The sequence below is a fragment of the Ambystoma mexicanum genome, chromosome 8, assembly GCF_040938575.1.
Source record: "Ambystoma mexicanum isolate Mex_15411 chromosome 8, UKY_AmexF1_1, whole genome shotgun sequence".
In the NCBI taxonomy this organism is placed as follows: domain Eukaryota; kingdom Metazoa; phylum Chordata; class Amphibia; order Caudata; family Ambystomatidae; genus Ambystoma; species Ambystoma mexicanum.
Genome location: NC_090929.1, coordinates 963,456,183 through 963,478,770, shown reverse-complemented (window position 1 = coordinate 963,478,770; position 22,588 = coordinate 963,456,183).

Sequence of the window (22,588 nt, the reverse complement as noted above, 5' to 3'; positions counted from 1 at the left end):
TTGATAAGTCTGTTAACCCTCTCAACTAATCTGTTAGCTCTTGGGTGGTAGAGTGCAGTCCTGATGTGTTTAATTCCATAGCCCTCCAGAAATGTCCTCATGAACTGAGATACAAATTGTACCCCATTGTCAGAGACTAAACCATAGGGACACCCGTCCCTGAGAAATACTTTCTCTAGAAAGGAAACTAGGTCTCTGGCTGTTACTTCTCTAGAAACTTCCCACTCCACCCATTTAGAATGGAAATCAACCAGCACAAACATATATTTAAATCCATCCTATAGACGCGCAAATCGTCCTAAGATATCAACAGCCAATTTTTGCCATGGCTGAGTTGGCACACTATTAGGTATCAAAGGTACCTCACGCACAATCTTGGATTTGTCACTCAGTTGACAAGCATTGCAATTCTTTACAAAAATGTCCACCATTCTATCCATTTTGGGCCACCAGTAAGTTTGTCGTACCCTTCTCCTTGTAGCCCCTTCTCCTAAATTACCTTGATGAGCCAGCTCTAAGAGACTCATTCGTACACCATCTGGGGGAACAATACAGTTGCTTCTTCTCAATCTACCCCCCACTATGCTCAACTCATCTCTTACTTCCCAATATGCTTCAAACTTCCTATCAAGAACTTCTTTATCCGGCCATCCATCTATGGTCCATTATTTGATTAGCTTAAGATCCTGGTCAGATACTTCAGCTTTGGTCCACTCCTCCCTGTCCACACTTATTAGTTCAGCAACTACATATTCATCATCATGCACAGCATTCATCAACAGATTACTATCTATTGGCATCCTAGACAATTAATATGCCACAACGTTGTTTTTCCCAAGTAAATAATCCACCTCAAAGTTGTACGCCTGGAGTCCAAGACCCCATCTACTTATTCTTGGAGATCCTGCTGCCCATCTTCCACTATACAATAGTTGTACCAAAGGTTTGTGATCTGACCGCACACTGAACTTTCTTCCCCACAAGAAATACTTGAAATGATTAATGGCCCAGAACATAGCCATTGCTTCTCGTTTTATAACTGAGTAGTTCACTTCTGTCCCTTTGAGAGTTCTGGAGCCAAATGCAATAACTCTCTCAACCTTATTAGAATCATACTGTAACAAAGTTGCTCCCAACCATTATATACTAGCATCAACCACCAACACTGTGTGATCATCATCACTAAACTTTCCAATTGAAGGGGCACGCACAATTCCTTCATTAATTTCCTTAAACGCTACTTCACATTGTGTGGACCATTGGAATTTCGCTCCTTTTTTTTAATAAGGCTCTTATAGGTGTGAAAATGATGGCAACATTTTTCACAAATTTATCATAATATTCTGCTAGTCCAAGAAACAATCTAACTTGGTCCTTATCTGAGGGACATGGTGCACTCTCAATCGCATCAACCAGACTCATTTTAAGAGGTATGCCTTGGCTGGATACTACATGACCAATGTACTCTTCCTTGTCTACAGATATTTTGCACTTGTTTCTTTTGACAGTAAGGCCCGCATCCCCTAATCTTGACAATACTATTCTAAGTAACTGATCATGCTCTTCTTTGGAATCAGCATATACTAAGACATCATCATGGAAGATGACTACATTACAAACTCCCTCAATAACCATTTCCATTACCCTCTGAAATACCGCTGCTGCCGAAGCTAAGCCAAATGGCATCCTACAGTATTTAAATGTTCCTTCAGAGGTGATGAACGAGGTGAGACATTGACAATCTTCTGAAAGTGGAACTTGATGGTATGCCTGCTGAAGTGGGAGAATGGAAGAACAGGCTCCCGCCAATCCCCTCTCGCGCTTGGCCTAGAGGATCACGGCCTAGACACCCGCCACGAGAGGAGTTTGCCTATCTACCAGACGACCAAATACCCTGGTACAGGAACATACGGATGTGCCCACCCACATGCCCAGCAGCCCGACCTGCCCATGCCGACACCTGCGGCATGGATCAACTCGACTAAACCAACACATCATTAGAGATGCCATGACGACCTAGCCAACGGTCAGCACACCTGTGCAAAACATACACACCGGACACTCCCACACCAATTCACACGAAGAACATACTCAGTGCTATGACGTAGGCGACGGACACACCCACGGACGTGCATCTTTATTATTTTCCACATAGGCTCTCAAAATGCAGAAACGCAAGACGCATAATGAACTCATCTAAAAAAGGCTTGCTCACGCTTCTTCTAAAACCATGTACCATAATGAAGAATATAACGGAGACACGATACTGGGGATAGAGCAATATGATACTGTAACCTAAAGCGCAGTGCACCAACGATTCCACCTATGCACCAGGCCCAAGTAGGCCGCAAGCAAAAGCTTCCATGAACATTGAATGAGCAAGAGCTCGGTTGCTGACCCTGCAGAATGAGCCCGGCGAAAACAGACAGCCAAGGGCACAATGTTGCAATCTCGCACGCCGCAAGCCGACATCAAGGTCACACCTGCAAATTAAACCAGGCACACAGTGGAAAAAACAATATTAATTGTGCAGAATTCTGCCCCAACCATGGTCCCACCTCACGTGACCAAGCCAAACCTGACAGGATGCCAAGGCCAGGGGGAAGGAGACGCCTGAATCCCACGTTTCAAGACACAGGCAGATACAATTAAAAGACTCAATGGACATCTGCGACAGTGGGAGTAGTCGGCCTTCCAGCATATGAATAAATCCTCACATTGTCTGCACCTACCCATAGTGAAACATTGTTGCAAATGACAGGTGCACCGCGAGCTGGGAACAGCGATGGTCCCAGACTGGGAGGCTCGCGAGCGGACCAATCAGAACATGGGGCTCTTATCACTGACGCCATTAGCATTGACCAATCCTCAGGGGTCTTCATGTAACAATTTTCATGTATCAAATTGAAGGGACAACCCAAGTATATCACCTGACTAACCCTCAACCACTAACACCGTTCTCTATACGTATGCTATACTAACCCTACCACTCGAGTAACCAATCCAAAGTGGAGATAGGTTTTTGCTAAACTTTCTAAGGTGACGCAAGTAGCGCGTCATACTAAGGTAAAAAGGGCCTGCGAGTCCCACGATTGAGTGTGTGTCAGGACGGACGCGTACGATCCTTGACCCATCCCTGCCATTTTTTCTAATAAACAGCAGAACCACCTTGCTTCTTGCGTGTGTCTCATACTCTATCTCTTTTGGGATATACGGGAGGAGTTGGGGCCTCCCTGCCCGGAGGTCTGCGGACGGCCCGGCCGACCCCGGCAGAATTTCCCCCCGACAAGTTGGAGGCACTGCTGAGATCTGTTTAAGATCTGATTTTTATTTTATTTTTCCAAGTACTCCAGTTTCGAGGAGGCCCGGCGGCGCGGCCCCCTCTGCCGCTGCCACCTTCTGAGGACTACAGGACCATCGCGGAACTGCGAGAAGACCGGACAGCGCAATCCGGATATTGGCCTTCGGGAGCCGATTGAGAAGTATCCCGCCCGCGGTTGGCGAGTGTCCAGACGTGGTCCAGACGAGGGGAGGTGGCGAGCCGCTTGGAGGGGTGCACGCAGTCGAGCGGCCCCGCATCAAGAGAACTTGGTGAGTATGCCACGCACAACAAGCAATGTGAAATTGTGAGGGAGGGGGGAGGAATTAAATACGGGAGGTGGGAGGTGTTGCACAGGTGCGCGGCGAAGGTTTAACAATTTAGTGTTGGCAATGAAATGAATGGTAGCCGAACAAGTGCGAGAGCAGTCGGCTACGTTACGCGAGAGAGGGGGGCGGAGCACGAAAACATCACGTGCGGCCGCTCGTAGACACTGATTGGCCTAGGTCGCGACTACGTGTAAGGGTGTGTGTGTGTGGTTTCCTACGATTTGGCATTTATTGATCAATGAGTAGATGAGGATCCCTATTGTTCGAGCAAGAAACTCGATAGGTAGATGACGTTTCCCTGTAGGCGGTAGATAGCTAGTTGCCCAACACGGAAGATAATTGGCTGGTTAAGCCCTCCTTTCGAGGGGCGTATCACACACGAGGCGACGCAGCGTGCGCAGTCCGATTATATTATTGATTACCTTGTTCCAGGCGAGACAGGAAGACAGCGGTGGGGTTAACGGGGGTAGATTGCAAGTGTATTAAGAACTTACCAGTAGTTTGAAGAGATCGGTGACGTCACCAGTAGGGCTTTCATAGGATATCCCGAGCACAAGGCATCTTTCCTTCTGAGAGTGGTGGGGAAGAGAATTGTGGTAAGGGAGTGGAGACGGAGATAAACGGTAATGAGTTGATCGGGGGAAGGCGAAATGGGGGACGTGGCTACGCACGGAGAACGCCGGCCACGGCAAGAGTAGAAGAGGGAGGAGGAGCAAATGAAAATAGGACGGCCATATAAGAACGTCACAAGGGGTACGCAGCCGCAGGGGGCTACGTGCGCCTCGGCCGCAGGGAGCCGTAAGGGTGTTCTGTAAAGGAAGAAAAGAAAGAAAAGAATATACAAATGTAAATACTATATTTTAATAATTTTCCTTAGCGGACTATCGTAAGTCCCCAAACTCACGGGGCCAGGTAAAGGTATAAGGCTGTGTATCGTAAGTGTTAGTAAGATAATAGCTACCAAATAGGCGAAGGATAACAAGTGGAGCGCTACTATGTCATATGGGGCAGGATCGGGAGGGTGGGGGAACACCCTCACTACCCCACTACAACACCTATGTACAACACTGTCACCCCATAGGGAGAAACTGATTAAGTATAGCATAGAATGGACACAGGAGACGGACAACAAAATGACAACACCATGGCCACCTAATGGTAGCTTCGATCCATATACCCAACATTCACTATTAAACCACCTGCATAACACATACAAAGGGAAGAAGTTGACACACCACGTGGAGGTGTTTAACTTATGGAGGATGTTCCAGGGGTCCCGACCAGGACCAAATGGAATGTTCACTGTGGGGGAAACACCGGAAGAAAAAGAGATCAAGGAGGAAGGAGAGAATGGGGAAAAGGAGAGTGAAGGCCCAAAGAACATGGGGAACGGACAAGAGGGAGGAGAAAAGAATAATAACTTAAAAGAAAATGAAATAAAAAAGGAACAGGGCGACGATATACCCCTAACAAAGGTAGTGAAAACAGAGGGAGGGGGGTTGTACCCTTTAAGAGAACTAGGAGAAATAGAAAGAGAACAGTTAAGGGCGGCTGAGGGGTACTCGAACACGGCATACAGCCCGCCACCATATGCAGCTCATAGGAAGATGCCAGCAGGTGAGGGGAGGACTGGAGAAGAGCAAACTGCGGAAATAGGAAATGATGAGTGGGTAGCTGCGCAGATACTATTAAAATTACGAGGTTCATTAACAGGAGAAGAGAAGGAGGTAGTAAGGAAAATGGACGAGGATAATACCAGGGAGAGTGAAATGAAAGGGGAAGAGCTGTTACGACAAAAGGAAGAGATTTTGGAGGAACGACTAGCAGACTTAAGGAATGAGCAGAATGAACTGATCAAACAGCTCGAGAGGGAGGAAAGGGAGAGAGCGAGGGAAAGGAAGGAAGGTAAGAACAAGTTGGAAAAAATAAGGGAACGAACTGAGGAGCAAAGGAGAGAAGCCGAAAGGGTAAAAGCAGCAGCAGAAAGGGTATCAAGAGCAGTACTACGAGAGAGGAAAAAGGAAGAAGAAGAGAAAGAAAAAGAAATGGCAATGTGGAAGAAGAGATTACTATCAGAAACGACTAGGAAATACGAAGAAGGGAGGGTGATAGAGAGTATATTAGAAAGGGAGAGGGTGAGATGGGAAAGGAAGAAAGAGGATGAAAGGATATTGGAAAAGATGAGTAGTGAAGTAATGGAGGAATTAAAAAGGAAAAGGGAGGAAATTGGTAGAGAGATGGAGGAGAGAAATGAAGGGGAAAGAGAAGATAGGAGAGGGGAGAGTGAAGTAAGGAGGTATGTATATAGAGACACAGAAGTAGCAACAACGTCAGCGCAAAGGGGAGCGGTTGGTAAAGAAGTAAAGGGAGAACCGGACCTAATAGACTTAAAAACGGTAACGATCAAGGGGAAAAAGACAGAGTGGGGGCCGCCATTTACAAACGACTTTTGTAGTGAGGAAGAAGAAGGAATGGAGAAGGAAGGAAGAAATAGTGAAAGGGAAAGCCTAGATAAACTATACACCACCCGGACCAATACAGACTCACCATGGATTTGTAGGAGAAAGGATGAACTGGAGAGAAGTGAGGAGGAAGAGCAAGGAATAGCGGAAAGACAGACACATGAACCCACACCGTCACCATCCCACCCTACATGCTCAACCACCTCACGCCCATTACGTACAACCAAACTCGCGCCTTTTACAAACGAATTGACACCCTATGCAGGTAGGCTTAGAGACCTCCCTAGACGCAGGCAGGAAGGACGAATACACACTCCCACACTAAATACAGGAAATGATGAAAGAAGGGGAAAAGATGGAGAAGAAAGAGTTACGAGCAGGGGAAATGCGGACGAAATTGACGATGTAGGAGAGACGGAAGAAGAGGAGGGGTGTGGGGACTCGATTTTATGGAACCCAAGGGGTAAAACGAGACACAATGTAATGCCACTTCTGGAGAGCGGAGGGGTTAGACCACAATACGTTCCTTGGAAGCATCCAGACAAAGAAAATATAAAGTGCAGGCTCCCATCATTAAGTGGAGGTGCGGGTAAATGGATATATGAAATGGAAAAACACACCGCAGGACAGAAACTGGCAGTGGGAGATGTAAAGGGCCTTCTAATATCCATATTAGGGGATGCAGCGGATGACATTTGGAAGAGAGCGGGATTCACTGGGGTAACAATAACAAACACGTCGCACGATGGGGCACCATTCGCAAATTGCAGACATGCACTATGGCAGGCACTGAGGGTACAGTACCCAGACACATCAGACATAGGAGCAATTACCTCACGCAAGATGCGTGAGAACGAAGATCCTGTTGATTATATCCAGGAAATCCAAGAGAAGTGGCGCATGGAAACTAGAGAACAATGGGACAAAACACCAGCAATATTCTATCATATACTAGTACAAGGGCTCCCAGAAGGAGTTCAGAAACAACTGAAGAAAGTAGTGGGAATGGAAGCAAAAGCATGGCCAGAAATACAACTGACAATAGTGCATCATTGTAGGACATGGCAAGGAAAAATGAAACAAAAGGAAGAGGACAGGAAAACGGAAGAGGCTAAACTAGTGCAGAAAAAACGTACTAAATACACAATGGAAGGGGCACTAATAACTACACCTACAACAATGACCCAAAGTCCCACACAAGTAGTGGCCGCACAAGATCCCTCCCAAATACCATCCTCACAGACTATAACACAACAGGTGCCGCCACTCCAACCATACACGACCAACATGGGAGGAGGATACTCAATGCCAGGAGCTGGGTATTATAATTACAACAGGGGAAGAGGAGGAATAATGAGAGGGAGAGGATACGGATATAACACACAACAGCAGGTGGGAGGACTTAGAAATTCCTACCCCACCGGGCAACCAGTATACCAGGACAACACAGGAAGCTTTCCATGGCAGAGTAGGGAACCACCGGTGTGTTGGAGTTGTGGATTAGTAGGGCACATGTCACGCACGTGTAGGGTAAGACCAGGAACACCATCATGGAGCGAACAGGGACAAATAAGGCCAACACAGGAACAGCAGGGCATACAGCAACAACAGACGTTGCAACAGAGAAATGAACAGCAACAACTAGTAACACAACAACAGCCACAGGCATTTTCACTGCCACAACAACAGGTAGCGATAACACAACAACCCCAAGCACAACAAACACAACTGGGTAGGGTGACGGTCCTGGGACATAACCCTTACACAGGAAATGGTCAATCGTTGTACCCTCAATAGGACAGCCCACAGACGGCCTTGGTGTGTCCCATCCTGTCGGTAACACCTAATAGTGCGGAGGAACCACGCATAGAGGTAACGATAGGTGACAAAAAATTATCATTCCTTGTTGACACCGGGGCGACCCGGTCTTGCATAAGGGAAGGTAAATTTAAGATGTCAGGCGAAGCCATAAACACCCAAGGATTCTCTGGGGCTAGGGGGTTGGTTCCCTTTACTGATAACATTCCCTTATCAATAGGGGATCATGACATGTCAGTCCCACTTTTATATTCTAGTGCCTCACCAGTAAATATACTGGGGAGAGACATCATGAACAGGTTGAATATGACGATCTCCTTTACGGAGGACGGCATAATTTGCTCTACTCCAGGAATTAACATGCTCACAGCACGACAGATTATGCAAGCATACTGCGGACAGACAGCGATTAGGGCTGAGCCAGTAGATGGTGAACTATTCCAGTACGGGACAGACATGGCATTCGCATGGATGCCAGGGATAGAAGGAAAGATCTGGAGGAGGCCAGCAGCCTATTTGTTCAGACCAGAAACACCAGCCAATGAACCAGAAGGAAAGGAGATTTCAGTGGACATAGAAAGCATTATAGCAACAGCTGATTACATTGCGGTGCATGCCCAAGACAGAGAAGGAAGAGCATGGAGGGCAGTGATAGCACTAGCAGAGGGATGTAGACTCACCCAGGTGTCAGATGAGGAGCTGTTCTCAGAAGAAAAGGAGGAAGGTGAAATGGTGTTTATGATGAGTGTGGAAATATGGCTAAGAGTGGCGTACAAACAAGTGGCACAGAAAATTGCAATGGCACTTGAGGCACCCACATCCACCCCAGTTCCCTTCTTTAAGGAGGATATGACAAAAGTACCCACGTCATTATGGACTACCAGCCCCTATGACGTGGGGTGCATAAAAAGTATAGGGGGAGTAAGGATAAAATTGAAAAAAGGTGCAATACTCCCCAGAGTGAAACAGTACCCACTATCAAAAGAGGCAGATGAGGGTATATATGAAACAATAACGGCCCTTATAAATAATGGCATATTGGTCCCCTCAGAATCACCATGTAACACAGCTGTATACCCAGTGCGCAAGGCTAAAGGGGGGTCTTGGCGCTTCATACAGGACCTCAGGCCCTTGAACAACATAGTGGAAGCCGAATACCCCATAGCCGCAAACCCGGCCACACTATTGTGTGGCATTCCAGCAGAAGCATCACGATTTACAGTGATCGACCTTAAAAATGCTTTTTTCTCAATACCATTGCACCCAGACTCACAAGATCTGACAAGCTTTACTTACAGAAACACAAAGTGGAAACACACCAGATTGCCACAAGGGTACTGCGAATCACCCTCTATATTCAACAGAGTAATACAGATGGATTTGGGTAATATTGAAGTAGAAAGCACAGTGTTGCAGTATGTCGACGACATAATAATTTGCAGCACAACGAAAGAACATGCAGAGAGGACTCATTAAAAATGCTGACAATATTGGCTGAAAAAGGTTACAAGGTAGACATGGAAAAGTTACAGTACTGTCAGGAACAGGTACTTTACATTGGTCAGCTGATATCCCAACACGGAAGAAAGATTGCATCACAAAGGGCACAGGCCATTTAAAAAACGCCAGTGCCACAAACAGTGAGGGAACTGCAGCAGTTCCTAGGTTTGTGTATCAACTGTAGAGCATGGGTATTTGATTACAGCTCATACATAGGACCCCTGCTTGAGGAGTTAAAGGAAGCTAACAAAGGGGATAAAAAGTTGGGGTGGACAATGGAAATGGAAGAGGCTTTTGATGAACTAAAAGATGCGATATCAACTGCTCCGGTACTGGCAACCACAGACTACGAGCGACAATTCTTTATATTTTCACATTGCGACTCAGCAGTAATGAAAGCAGTGTTGGCTCAAAAAACAAGCATGGGCTACAAACCAGTTGCGTTTTACAGCGGCCACTTAGATCCTGTGATGTTAGGTCATTTCCCTTGCGAACAAGGTCTCGCCGCAGCTGCTTTTGCGGTAGAAAAAGCGTCAGCAATCACCATGGGGTGCCCAACCACGCTATTTGTGGAACATGCACTATTTGCAATATTGAATAAACCTAAGTCCACCCTAACCACGCAGAGGGCATCAGGTTATGAGATCATCCTATCTAGAGCTGAACTATCAATTGTTAGATGTAGCACGGTCAACCCTGCAAGGTTTTTAGCAGAAGTAATTGAGGAAGGAGATTATGCACACGATTGTACGCAAATCACTGAAATGTACTCATGTACTAGAAAGGTTGAAGAGAACGCACTAGAGGGTGGTGAGCTACTGTTCGTTGATGGGTCATCAACAATTGACCAAAGGGATGGCATAAGGAGGACTGGGGCAGCGGTGGTAAAAATGATGGAGGTACCGGTGTGTGTGGCAATGAAATGTGTACAACTACCACAGCATTACTCTGCCCAAGCAGTGGAGTTGGTCGCACTGATCTTGGCGTTGAAGGAAAGCTTTGACAAACGAGTGACCATATATTCTGACAGCGCATATGTTACGTCCACTGTCCACTCAGGGCTGTAAAAATGGAGAAGAAGAGGATTTAGGAGAGCTGACGGCACTCCAGTGCAACATGCTCTCTTATTGGCTGAACTAATTGAAGTAATAAATGACCCCCAAGAATTAGCTTTGGTCAAATGTACCGCACACACCCATGGAGAAGATCATGTCTCAAGACGGAATGCAGCGAAGTATGCTGCGTATTTTGGTGAGATATGGAACCCCCCAGAGTCAGAGAGAGGGAGGGGAATGGCTAAGGAGATGTTGATAAGAGAAGGGTACACCCATCTCCCAGCCACACAGATAATGGAGCTACAAGCGGCTGCACCAATGGCAGAAAAAGAAACATGGGTAAAAAGAGGATGCACAATGTCACCAACTGACGCACTATGGCGCCAGGGTAACACTGGAAAGATTGTAATGCCACTGGCACTATTGAACACCGCCTTGAGCCAACTACACCACCCAGCCCACACAGGCAAGGAAGTAATTGCAGCACAAATTAGAGAAGATTGGTTCTGCCCCGAGTTAAATTCCCATGTGTCAAATTTTATCAGCAATTGTCTCACATGCCAACAGTTCACGGCCGGTCACACGCTGAAGGTGATAAAAGGTACTATACCCCGGCCAGAGGGACCCTTCCGACATCTCCATATTGACTATGTTGATATGATCAACGTATGTCAAGGAAATAGGTATATGATTGTGGTAGTATGCCCATTCTCGAGGTGGATTGAAGCAGGGCCCTGTTCACACCCAGATGCATTCAGAGCAGCTAAATTCCTAGTGAGGGAGGTCTTCCCCAGGTGGGGAGTGTGCGAGGTACTGCGGTCAGATAATGGCCCACATTTCGCAAACGAAATGTTCCAGCACATCACATCCTTACTGAACATCAAACATAAATTTGCATGTGCATACCACCCACAGGCCAACGGTTTATGCGAACGCCTGAATGGCCTACTAAAGGAGGCAATTGCAAAAATACAGCAAACAACAAAGAAGAGTTGGTTGTATTGCCTTCCGCTAGCCCTATTTGAGCTAAGGAATAGACCAGGGTCCGACCACCACCTCACCCCTCACGAGGTGGTTACCGGACGTCAAATGCGCCTTCCCCTGACGCCAACATCAAGAGCATTCACCGACCACGAGAATACTGCAACTGTTCTTGGTGATGAAATGTACCAATATGTGTCTTCTTTGATTACTAGTGTAGTGTTTGTGTCTCAACAGCTCGAGCGCACGCGGGGCGGATCTAACAGCGACCAACGAGAAGACGCGGACAAAGAACTGGAAAAGGAAAGACTCTGCAAAGTTGCTAAAGGTGACCACGTACTACTCCGCAATTTCAACAGAAAGTGGAACAGCCCACGCTTCAGTGGCCCTCATCTGGTAGAGGAAGTATCAACAAGAGCATTAAAGCTACAAGACAAACGTGCCTGGAATCACCTACACGACGTAAAGATCTACAAACTCCAGACCCGCCCCAGCGCCACTGACAGGGCCACTGGAAGAACAACAACAGCGTCACCAACGGAGGAAGAGACTTCTACCACAGCTAACGGCCTAAGTGTCTCCATACCCTGTCACCCCCCAGATTCCCCAGAGACAACTACCAGAAAAGAAAGGGGTGATCCCCATACCGCCCACCCCATGGTCACACGATCAAAGAGTAAAGAGACTTCCGCCAGTTGAGCCCAAACCCCCTGCCCATTGACCCCCTACCCACTGCAATAATAACTGAACTGAAGGACATTGTCTTGCACATATACACATGTAAACACTTGAATGTTCTCTTTCTTTTCTCTCGCACATGCAGGTACAGCGTATTATTGTACTGCTAAGAAAGTAGATAAATAACAAATTCACTGCCCAGGAGTAGATGGTACCCTCAGATGATAACTACCCAGAAGAATTGTCACACCAATTTGTATATGAAGTAAAAAGGCCAACGTACCTGAAAAGAAGGAGGGTACGCGTCTACTACACAGCATTCCTCTTGGCCATAGAACATTCAATGCCCCACCTCCAACCATACTTGCCTGCCCTAAGAGATAGATCGCTTAGATTGGCGTGGGAACAGCTCTTCGCCTGGGCACTGAATGACTATTTGGTAGGGAGAGCTTAAAAACAACAACTAACACTAATAACAAGCATATTGAGAATTTTCAGGCGGGCAACTTTAACGTCGCAAGAATAAGCTGCCGGACTGCAGCAAGGTAAGAGCAAAATGCCGGTGAAATTAGCCTCTGTAATAAAATTGGTAGGAATTTTAATGATCACCGGGTTCTTGGCTGCCTCTGTATGGCAGTACAGCTATGCTATCAATATTATTGCTGTACCCAAACCTAATACACCCCCACCCCCAGCTGCAACAGGTGTTACGTCAGGTGGTACTAGAAAAATCCCACACAAGGGAAATAGAGTTAAACGCAGCACATACTCAGATAATAAAGGTATTGACAACTACATACAAGATTCAGCACACATCTCAAACAACATATGGTACCAACACATGACTCACATAGGTAAGCAGACAACAGAAGACAGCTGCTACGTTTGCTCATTGATCCCATACGCCATGAGCGCTTCTCGAACATTCGTTGCCACGGAAATAGATGAAAAGATAGCACGATGTATAATATACCTGGCACTGTTCCAGACGAAAGGAAGATTTCAAGGGACAGTGGTGCAACTGGTGTGGAAAACACGAGATAAATATCCATATGAAAACAACTTCCTCAAGACTTATTTGAGTTACCACAAGAGCAGTTTACATGCTGAAGCATTCAGATACATAACAAGTGGTCCTGAAAAAGGAGAAACAAAGAAAGTAACACTACAGTACCTACCATGTGATTGGTACGCCACTGAAGTTCCTGGTAAACAAGGATGTTGGGAAAGACCACTGGTGATAATAACAGGGAAGGTGTACATGAACAACAAATGGGACATAGGAGTGGTTGGCAGCAACATGGTAAAAAGAGAAAATATTTCAACTATTGACGGACACAACCATAGATGTTGGATGACTTGGGTCAAGTACGTACCCATGCTCACGTGGATGGAGAAGGATGAAGACCCAATAACAATACTACCGCTAACTGCGCCTAAGGTATGCTACCAACATAAAGGAGAGGTGGACGTAGGATACAACACCAACTGTGCAAGCGTGATGGAGTTACCTGAGGGGGGAGCAGGAACAGCAGTGGTAATGGACCACTACTGGGCCTGTGGAGAAAAGGCATACCACACACTGCCCCCTCTGTGGAATGGTATATGCACAATGGTGCACATTAATGTACCATCACTAGTGGTACCCCAGAAACATGTCAATGTGGCGAATTTCCCCAAAATGGATGAAGGGAACAAGAGGAAGATGAGATCTGTACAACCTCAGAAGGGGCCAGAGAACAAAAACAACGGCAATAATACTGTCCTGAATAGAAAGAAAAGACAAGGAGAACCTCTGACAGGAAATTACCTATGGGGAAGGTCAGAAACAGCACTCACTTCAATTCCGCCAGAACACAGACTATTCAGCAGAGCAGCAATGTTCTTCTCCTCAATAATACATCCAGGACTGCAGACTTACGCAAACGCAAAATGGCTCCAGATAACTCGATGGGAACTAATGATGACTATTAATTCTACAGTAAATGGATTCAACGCAATAAAAGAGGAACTGCGAGCTGTGAGGATGGTAGCACTTCAGAACAGATATGTACTGGACCTCCTCACAGCAATGGAAGGAGGAGTTTGCGCAAAGATAGGGCAATCATGCTGCACATTCATCCCTGCCAACGATGCTGACAATGGTACACTGACAGAAGCAGTTTCACAATTGGCCCAGATGCACTCCAAAATGATGGATGAAAGTAAAGGTGTGAAAAAGGATGAGAGCTGGTTTTCAATATTATGGTCATGGATGCCATCTTGGCTGTCAGACGGACTGAAGATTATAGTTGGATGTACTATTTTGACTGGAGCTACACTGATCATAATAAGATTTTGGAAGGCCCGGAAAGCACGCAATACAGACGAGATGATGGAAATGGTTGGTATGCACCCCTTGATGCCAACAGATGACGGCCAACACACAGGCACAATCATAAAAGAGAGAGAGAAGTTGCGCAACCAGATCATCACCAACCACCTGGACCCACCATCTGTGAAGCTCAAAAACCCAAGAAACCCAAGGAGCTACATAGGGAAATGGGTATACTGCACTCCTGGAGGAACCTGTGCATATATGTATTGGTCATTTGAAGACCACGTTAACCACTATGGACATTTGGGAGGAATAACTAAAATATGGAGAGTGAGAGGAGATAAAGAAAAGGATATGTTTGTGGTCGACAAGTCGACCAGAGGGGGGACTGAAGTGGGAGAATGGAAGAACAGGCTCCCGCCAATCCCCTCTCGCGCTTGGCCTAGAGGATCACGGCCTAGACACCCGCCACGAGAGGAGTTTGCCTATCTACCAGACGACCAAATACCCTGGTACAGGAACATACGGATGTGCCCACCCACATGCCCAGCAGCCCGACCTGCCCATGCCGACACCTGCGGCATGGATCAACTCGACTAAACCAACACATCGTTAGAGATGCCATGACGACCTAGCCAACGGTCAGCACACCTGTGCAAAACATACACACCGGACACTCCCACACCAATCCACACGAAGAACATACTCAGTGCTATGACGTAGGCGACGGACACACCCACGGACGTGCATCTTTATTATTTTCCACATAGGCTCTCAAAATGCAGAAACGCAAGACGCATAATGAACTCATCTAAAAAAGGCTTGCTCACGCTTCTTCTAAAACCATGTACCATAATGAAGAATATAACGGAGACACGATACTGGGGATAGAGCAATATGATACTGTAACCTAAAGCGCAGTGCACCAATGATTCCACCTATGCAGCAGGCCCAAGTAGGCCGCAAGCAAAAGCTTCCATGAACATTGAATGAGCAAGAGCTTGGTTGCTGACCCTGCAGAATGAGCCCGGCGAAAACAGACAGCCAAGGGCACAATGTTGCAATATCGCACGCCGCAAGCCGACATCAAGGTCACACCTGCAAATTAAACCAGGCACACAGTGGAAAAAACAATATTAATTGTGCAGAATTCTGCCCCAACCACGGTCCCACCTCACGTGACCAAGCCAAACCTGACAGGATGCCAAGGCCAGGGGGAAGGAGACGCCTGAATCCCACGTTTCAAGACACAGGCAGATACAATTAAAAGACTCAATGGACATCTGCGACAGTGGGAGTAGTCGGCCTTCCAGCATATGAATAAATCCTCACATTGTCTGCACCTACCCATAGTGAAACATTGTTGCAAATACAGGTGCACCGCGAGCTGGGAACAGCGATGGTGCCAGACTGGGAGGCTCGCGAGCGGACCAATCAGAACATGGGGCTCTTATCACTGACGCCATTAGCATTGACCAATCCTCAGGGGTCTTCATGTAACAATTTTCATGTATCAAATTGAAGGGACAACCCAAGTATATCACCTGACTAACCCTCAACCACTAACACCGTTCTCTATACGTATGCTATACTAACCCTACCACTCGAGTAACCAATCCAAAGTGGAGATAGGTTTTTGCTAAACTTTCTAAGGTGACGCAAGTAGCGCGTCATACTAAGGTAAAAAGGGCCTGCGAGCCCCACGATTGAGTGTGTGTCAGGACGGACGCGTACGATCCTTGACCCATCCCTGCCGTTTTGTCTAATAAACAGCAGAACCACCTTGCTTCTTGCGTGTGTCTCATACTCTATCTCTTTTGGGATATACGGGAGGAGTTGGGGCCTCCCTGCCCGGAGGTCTGCGGACGGCCCGGCCGACCCCGGCAGAATTTCCCCCCGACACTGCGACAAGTCAATGACAGAAAAGACTCTCGCTTTACTCAACGTTGTTAGCCTCTCGTTGATGTTTGGCAGGGGATGTCGGTCAACCAATATGTTCTTATTAAGTTCTCTCAAAACCACACATAGTCTTATGTCACCACTGGGTTTAGTGGCAATTATTACAGGTGACAACCACTTGGACCGTCCACTCTCTCCATGATGCCTCTTTGGAGTCGGGTTTCAATTTCTGCTTTTACTTTGCTCTTGAGATTCTTTGGGACTAACCTAACCTTATGTATTCTTGGAACAGCGTTTTTATTTAATTTGATCTGGTGTTCGTATCCATTCAATTTCCCGAGATCATCTGTGAATACTTTAGGAATCTCCTTTTCCCATTGATCTCTCATTTCAGCAATCATAACTGGGAATTCCGCATTGGCTTGTATTTTTATTCCCATCTTTTTCTGCTCACTCCAGCCCAACAATGATGATCCTTCTCTACTCACATAAATCCCAGCTTTACAGCTTCTTCCTTTAAATGTTATGACAGTCTGATTTTTCCTTAGTAGTTCAATTTTAACGTTCCCGTACGCATACGGTTCAATTGTAGGTTTACGCAAGTCTTCCATGTTGCCTCTGACACAAAAGAATGTTTCTTTGGACATTATTGTCCACAGTGAACAACTGTCTACCTTCATTGTAAACACTCTATTATTAACCATGAAAACATCTATTGGTCCCCTCTCTCCACCAGAGACGTCTCCAATCTCTAAGATATGTTTAACTTGCATGTTCTGCTGCTCCACTGTATTCTCCTCTTGTTCAGGACGCGTGATCCTCGTTTCTATGTTTTCTACTGCAGAATTTTCCCTGCAAACTCTTTCAAAATGTCCCTTCCTTTTGCATTTGAAACAACTAGCGTTCCGTGCGGGACAGAAGGGATTTGAAGAGACATGACGGTTGCTAGCGCACTTGAAACACTTTATGCCCTTCCCTGTGGTGAATCTCTTTCCACTTTTAATTGCTGCTATCTCACTGTTGTTTTTATCTAACATCATGCTGGCCATGTACTTAGAAGTCTCCTCCATACCTCTGGCCACTTCAACTGCTTGCTCAAGGCACAAATCCTTTGATAACAGCTTCTCCTGTATCCTGTTGTTGTTAGTGCAACACACTTATTGATCACAAATGAGAGAGTTAGTTAGAGGCCCAAATTCGCATGAGTGAATCAGCGTGCGTAATGCTGCAATGAACGTTTCCACCGGTTCTAAGAGATCTTGGCTCCTTGAGAAAAATGTGTGTCTCTCAAAGGTGATGTTTTTCCTGGGCTCGAAATGTGCTTGCAATTTCCTAATGGCCACTGAGAATTGATCTTCTTCTCCTTGTCCGATGTCCGTGGGGTCGGACAAACCATTGAAGACACTGTGTCCCTCTGTCCCCAAGTTGTGTAACAAGACTGCCTCTTTCCTTGCAGGAGCAAACTTATCTCTCCCAATGGCTACCAGGTAGGTGTCAAAAAATCTTTTCCACCTGTCCCACCTAATGACAAGGGTGATGGGTTCTGACAGAAAAGGTGGTGGAGGGGGCATGCTTGCTGCTGCTATTGTAATTGTTAGAGTTAATGCTTTCCAAAGTCTTTAATTATCTGATTGGCAGTTGTCTCAAAATGTGTAACAACCACAGATTCTGTTGGGCTTACTACTATGCCTTATTGACTCTTTCTTTTATCACAAAAGTTTATGGGGTGGAAGGGCCTCCATATATAAAATACAGGGATTGGATTGAAGTGCTCCTCACCTTCATTTAATATGCTACATCTAGCAGGGAGTTTGACGCCAAATCAAGGCATGCCTTCTAAAGCATCCCGGCCGCTAGTCGGGCACTGCACCCTTGTGGCCGCTACGACACTCAAGGAAAGGTGGAGTGGCCAACTCTTCACTTCACCGGCTTCTGACTGGGGACGCAGCAGTCTCGTGTGGGTCCGCCCTGGTCAAGCTAGGACGGTCGCCTCGGCAGCGAGATTTACCTGTTCTCTTCTCCTGGTCGGTCACGCACAGCGACGGCTGGCACAGGAAGCTGCACTGGTAGGCTGTGGGCCCGCTATCTGCTAGAAAAACCCTTGTCGCCAATGTAAAGTAAGAGGCGGAGCAACTGAGGGAGGTTTCCAGGTGAGTTTAATCCAACGGGCCTACCAGTTTTCCATAAACAAACTGCCGTTCTCAACACTCCATCCTCACAAGCTGAATGGAACTTAGACCTAGCTTGTGATGATGGAACAAGGACATAGGTAATTGCAACATAAAACAATATAAATGATTTACTATGAGTAAACAAGTGACATCTAACTACTAAACAATATAAACACATGACTACCAGTTCACTGCATACTCCTGAAGAATATGCACAATGTGGGGAGAGTTTAAGAAGTGTGTGTAGAGCATGGATGCCCATGAAAAGTACCCCCGCATGGGAAGAAGCAGAAAGGAAGGCTGAGGAATGCAAATGTACTGGGGGAGGGTATTTGTTACTTTAGGGGTAACGAAAGGGGAGAATGTTGGGAAGGAGATGGTCCTATCCCACCCCCTTACCACCAATCAAGGTAAATAAACTATGTATATGCCAAGGGGGGAAATGCCCCCACGGCACACATTTGCATGACACAACATAAACAATTGCATGAATAGCATAGTATATGTTCCAACAATGAGACAGAATTTTGTATTAGGCCAGACGCCATCTTTTTACTAGGCCCAAAAATCTGCTCTCTGTAACCTCCGTTTTCCCATCCCCAGCACCCTGCACAGAGAGCCCAAGCCATTGCCTCCCCCTGCCAGCTTTGTGAAAACCCTGTTCTCATGGAAGTCCAGCCATGCCACGTTACAATTCTCCAGGATCATTTCCGAAGGAATGTGCTCTGTGTAGAGCATGAGACAGAGACAGGCCTCTGCCCAAGTGACCATTCATCGCCACTAAACTGCCCATGCTCTCCCGGCCCACACCCTGCCAGGCCATGGTCCACCAGCTCTGACCCCCCCAAGTCACTTTCATGCTGATACACATCTGACCCCCTCGCACTGACCATTCCAGAACACCCACCACAGCCCTGTATATCTTCCTAAAAGCATCACATGTCTGTCAATATCATTTTTGAAAAAAGATATGCATTCTACAGATAGCAGTCATGAAAGAAAATATGGTATTTGGATCTGTCTATAGCTATGTTAAGTACTTGGAGCTGGTGGGTTCTGCTTCCGCTATTGATTTAGGGATAGTCTCCAAGAGGTATGGTGGCTTCTTGGTTTCAGACTATTAGTGTTCAACAATTGGATGTTTGCAGGGCTGCAATCTGGGAAACTCAGAACATAGGCCTCATTACAAGTTTGCCGGTCCGGGAACTATGGTACCGGTAAGCTTGCCGGTACCGTAGTTCCCGGACCGGCAAACTACGCATTGTGCTCGTGGGTACTTTTCTGCCCGCCAGGTCAGACTTGGCGGGCAGAAAGGCACCCACGAGCCCAGCATGTCGGAGGCACTGGCACCGTTATAAACGGTGCCAGTGCATCCCACCTCCCCATTCCCATTCAGCCCTATGGGCCTAATGGGAATGGAGAGCATCTTTTTTTCAGTGCCCGCGAATGGGAAATTACCGGGTCCGGCGGGGCCTGAATGCCCCGGTAATTGCATATTCGCAGGCCCCAGAAAATATTACAAGTTTGATGGCAGCCTGCCAGTTTTACCGGCAAGCCTACAGCCAAACTTGTAATGAGGCCCCATGTCTCATTTCTCATTATAAACTGAATGTCGGTGTCACTAATGCACATTTAGTTGGCAAATAATTTCAAGTGGTGTTTTCTTAACTCTTTCCCATGACATTAAACAACAGTGTCATAGTTGATAGACTTAGATGTGTTTTTTTTTTGGGGGGGGGGACTGAAGTGGGCATGCTATGATTTGTATGATAATTAGATATGGCCTCATATGGACAAGAGTTGTCAGAGAGGGCAAATCTTGTGGTGATCCCTTGATTGTTTTCTTTTAAACCCATCAATCTGGGCCTCCTTCGTCATCCCAATACTTGCTACCCTAGCTCTAATCCTATTACAGGATCACACATAGGGTGGAATAATAGGATGTACTCTGGATATCTGAGTTCCTTAAGGACGGAGAAGGGCTTGTGGCTTCCATGGTTTAGGGAGAAGCATTGGAACACATGGTTCTGCTGAATGACTAGTAATGTAGTGAGTATTGGACGAGCCGAGAAGACCCAGGTAACAGGCATTATCATACATAATTAAGGTATTTCTCCAGCACCTGGAGCTGTTTGGTCACTTAAAATGAGTTCAATATTCTTTTCAATTTTTTTCATTTCTGCTTTTTCAAATTTGAAATGTATGTACATTCACCGAGCATTTGAAATGTAATCATTATCCTATTCTATTTTGCAATTCAAACATTTTAAACTTTTTGGAATTGTATTGTGATAAAAAAAGAAGAGAAACGCAAAACAATTACATGAAATTCAATCATAAATGTAACTTAAAGCACTTTAAGTACTTCAGGTCATTCTCTCGGAACGCCTAAACCTTCTACTCATTAATTCATATTTGTACCAAGTATGATTATTCAAACACTCACTCAACTTCTCCCTTATTTGACTGCCATTCAACACATTGGGGGTCGGTACGAGTGAGCCGTTCTGGAAGAAAATGCTGGTAAAACATATGGTACAACCAACTCTGAAATTTTTTTCCAGACAGGCTAACTCCCATTCTGCCAGTAGGGGCAGTGACCTATCAGCAGGCCTAATCTACTGGGAGTTCAGGCCCCTACCGGCAGAGTAATCACTGAAGCACTGGCACTGTTAGCACCCATGTCAGTGCTTCAGTAGTTCCCATTGTAAGGAATTCAAGAATCTGCGCGCAGTGTGTGTGCTCACCTGGGCTTTTTGAAATTTTTAAAAAAATGGCATGATGGTAGATGAACCTCTGGAAAATGTAGAGGTCTAAACCGTACACATTTTCTTATGCGCACTGCATGATATATACATAGACCCATCTACTCTGGGTGGACACAGCCTACAGACGCCGCCCCCCCTGTCATATTTAGTTGGGAAATGCCAGCCAAGAGTACATCAAAGCATCTCAGAAACGGTAGGGCAAAACATTCCTCCTGCCATGGCCAGCCTAATTAACTAACAAAGGCTCTATGGAACCGCCCTATACTTTTTTTTTGGCTCTGCTGGTGGCACCTTTGCAGTTAATTCAAACAGGCCCGAGGGGGCGGGGGTGGTCGTACAGCTACCAAAAGAGACAGGAAACCACACTGCCTTTGATATACACTGTGTGAACTTGAAGCCAACTCCTGCTCTAAAGTATCAATGACAGTGGGCTGTCATGTCTGGGACTAGTTGTTTACAGTAGGCAAACCCTGCATGGGACCCCATTCAGAAGGTACGAGAATGTGGTTTGCAGGAGACAGAAAGTCTGGGAGACCTGCCGCTTTATTCAGGAACCACAGTGAGCTCCATTAATTAGAGAGACCCTTTGATCCACAACAGACTGGAAGATGGGTGGGGCTTAGTATTACTTGTTCACCCATTTACCTTTTCTGTTGCAAAGCACTCTGATTATGACCTCATGCATACAGGATATTGTTGGTGGGGACACATGATTGGTCCATTAAGGTAGGCTTAGCCTACACCAATCACTGTGGCCCATTTGACTTTAAAAGAGGGCTGATACCCTCTTTTGGGCAGATCATCTGAAGACTTTGAAAGGAGTAACAAGAAGAACTCATTTGGACCGTGGCTGAAGGTACAGATTGTCTTACAGCTTCCGCCAGTGAAGGAAGGCCATGATTTCCAAAAAGGGAAGCAAAATCCCTCCCCTAAACATCTCCCAGGGAACAGAAGGAGATACTGAATCCAGAGGACTCTCCAGCAGCTCCAGAACCAGTACCCATCCAGCACACAGCATGCTCTGATAGGCCCTGCAAGCAAGCTTCCTAGGCGGGAAGTGCCAGAGTCTCTGAACCAAACCAAGGACAAGGCAGCTGCCTGCAACACTCTCTTCAGCTTTGGGCTGTCCGCCTTAAAGGATGACACAATCCCAGTGAAGAACCTAGGAGGAGCGCATCAACAAGCATCCACAGACGTCCACCTTAAAAGACATTTCTTTGAGCCAGTCTGTCAGAATAAAAAGTATATTGTGCCTCCTATTGTCATAAATATATTAATATTGGCCTACGCC